Here is a 3,274-nt window from a genome sequence, read left to right as displayed (position 1 = left end):
CAATTAAAGAGATAGAAGCCAGAACTAGTGAGCTAGAAGATAAACCTCTCAACACTACTAAGATAGAAGAGCAAACACAAAAAAGGATAAAAAATCTGAAGAAGGCCTAAGATTCATGTTGGACAACATGAAGAGGAATAACTTAAGAATTACTGGCATTCTGGAACAGGAAGAATCACACAAGTCCACAGAGGAGATAATTGAAGAACTGCTGGAAGAAAATTTCCCTAACATGCTGAAAAGTGAAAAGATAAGCATTCAAGAAGCTCAAGAAACCCCAGGAAAGATAGACTCTAAAAGACAATCACCAAGACATATAATAACCAGGCTATCCAAAATCAAAGATAAGGACAGAATCCTGAAAGCAACTAGGGAAAAGAGAAGTGTAACATACAAAGGCAAGCAAATCAGATTAAGCTTGGATCTTTCAAAAGAAACAATGCAAGCAAGAAGGCAATGGGGAGACATATAAAAGTCCTGAAAGAAAAAAACTGCCAACCAAGAATCCTCTACCCAGCAAAGCTGTCAAGCAAATACGATGGTATAATCAAAACATTCCAGGATAAACAAAAGCTAAGGGATTTTGCCAAAGCCAACCCTGCTATGAAAAACACTCTAACGGAAGTTCTGTGGACTGAGAACCAACAAGAAGAGATAACTAACAACTAGAGAATGACGTACATGGCAGCATCACCCTGAACTCAATCAGCAAATGGAAGAGTCAAGAACAGAATAAAATTGTAAGAACAGAGGATCTGTTGATGTCCAATGATCTGGGCTGAAAGCTGAGAATATCAGAAAGATGTTTACCTGTGTTTCATTTATTACACAAAGGCTTTCGATTGTGTGGATCATGACAAGCTATGGACAAAATTGCGAAGTTTGAGTATTCCGGAACACTTAATTGTGCTCCTGAGGAATCTGTACCTGGACAAAGAGGCAGTTATTCGAACAGAACATGGGAACACTGAATGGTTTAAAAATTTAAAAGGTGTGTGACAAGGTTGTATTCTTTCACCATACTTATGCAACTTGTATGTTGAGCAAATAATCCGAGAAGCTGTGTTAGATGAAGAAAAATGTGACATCAGGATTGGAAGAAGACTCATTAACAACCTGCGATACACAGATGATACAATCTTGCTTGTTGAAAATGAAGAGAACTTAAAACATGTCCTAATGAAGATCAAAGAGCACAGCCTTTGGTATGGATTACATCTAAATGTAAAGAAAACAAAAATCCTCAACACAATAAACAACATTCTTACCAATGGAGAAAGGATTGAAGTTGTCAAGGGCTTCATTCTTCTTGGATCAACTATCAACACTCATGGAAGCAACAGTCAAGAAATCAAATGGACATATTGTATTAGGCAAATCTGCTGCACAAGACCTGTTTAAAGTGTTGAAGAGCAAAGACGTCAGCTTGAGGACTAAGGTGCGTCTGACCCACGCCATTATATTTTCAATAACCTCATATGCATGTGAAAGCTGGACAGAGAAAAAGGAAGACCATAGAAGAATTGATGCTTTTGAGTTATAGTGTTAGAGGAGAATATTGAAAATGCCATGGGCTGCCAAAAGAACCAGTAGATCCATTTTGGAAGAAGTGCAGCCAGAGTGCTCCTTGGAGGCATGATGGCCAAACTTCGTATCTCATATTTTGGATATATTGTCAGGAAGGACTAGTGACTGCAGAAGGATATCATGTTTGGTAAGGTGGAGGGTCAGATAAAAAGTAGAAGACCCCCCCCCCCCAATTAGATGGATTGGTCAAGTGGCAGCATCAATGGACTTAAGCGTGGCAACAGTAGTTCTATTGGCCCAGGATCTGGCAGTGTTTCGTTTTGCTGTGCATAAGGTAGCTATGGGTCGGTACTGACTCGATGGCACCTAACAACAACACTGGATTAATTGCTGCCATTATGTTTGGGTTTTTTTGGTGTGGTTTTGCTGCTTTCTTTGTACTGTGTGTCTTCCTTTGTTGAGTTCATGCTTTTTGTGTTCTTTCTTGTGATTTTCCTCATAGTTTTAATATTTCCATGTTCTTCCTGGATTTTCATTTTCTTGGCATGTTGTGAAGTGTTAATTTTCTTTGAGGTTACCTTATTAACTTTTCCCTCCATTTATTGCAGTCTATTTTATCCGGTAATCTACCTGACCTTCTCACCATCTGTTTCTACGTGTTTACCTTCTTTTACATTGTAATTGTTTTCATCATAGATTGACCTCCCAGATTCTTTGAGTTTCTTCTTAATAGTTTTCTTCTATTCTAGACTCTTCTGTCGATTTAGTTCTGGGAGGTGCTGCCATGTATATCAATCTCTGGTTGTTGTCTGTTCTTGTTGGTTCTCATGCCACAGATCTCCCTTTAGGATGTTTTGTGGCGCAGAGTTGGCATTGGCAAAATCCCTTAGCTTCAGTTTATCCTGGAATGTTTTGAATACACCATTGTATTTGTTTGATAGCTTTGCTGGATAAAGGATTCTTGGTTGGCAGCTTTATTTCTTTCAGGATTTTTATGTCTCCCCATTGTCTTCTTGCTTGCATGGTTTCTGCTGAGAGATCTGAGCTTTATCTGATTTGCTTGCCTTTGTTTTCCTTAGCTGCTTTCAGGAGTGTCTCCTTTTATTTGAATTCTGTGAGCTTGATTATATGTCTCGGTGATTTTCTTTTGGGGTCTATCTTTCCTGGGGTTTGCTGAGCTTCTTAAATGTTTATCTTTTCACTTTTCAGGATGATAGAGACATTTTCTTCCAACAGTTCTTCTACTATTTCCTCTGTGGACTTGTGTAATTCTTCTTTTTCTGGAATGTCAATAATTCTTAAGTTATTCCCCTTCATGTTGCCCAACATGAATCTTAGACCTTTTTCTCATTTTTTTCTTCTTTTTTCTGTTTGCTCTCTTCTATCTTAGTGGTATTGAGAGATTTGTCTTCCAGTTCAATGGTTCTACCTTCCATCTCTTCTATTCTACTCCTTTGCCATTTCAGTGCATTGTCTATTTCTGATATTCTATTATTGATCATTTGGACCTCTTTCTGTAGGTTTTGAATTGTTTCCAATGCTGTATGTTTCTTATTTGATTGTTCCTGTAGCGCTTTTATGACTTCTTCCTTATTTTTCTCAGCTCCTTTGTATAGTGTTTTGAAACACTTTATAATCATTTTACTGAATTCCTTCTGAGGCATTTCCAAAGCCTGCCCTCCTTCCAGAATGAAGTCCAGGTCTACCTCTAGGTAATTTTTCTCAGGCATTTTATCTTGTTTCTGGA

This window comes from Chrysochloris asiatica, unplaced genomic scaffold (assembly GCF_000296735.1).
Source record: "Chrysochloris asiatica unplaced genomic scaffold, ChrAsi1.0 scaffold00052, whole genome shotgun sequence".
Lineage (NCBI taxonomy): Eukaryota > Metazoa > Chordata > Mammalia > Afrosoricida > Chrysochloridae > Chrysochloris > Chrysochloris asiatica.
Note: the sequence above shows the minus strand (reverse complement) of the source record.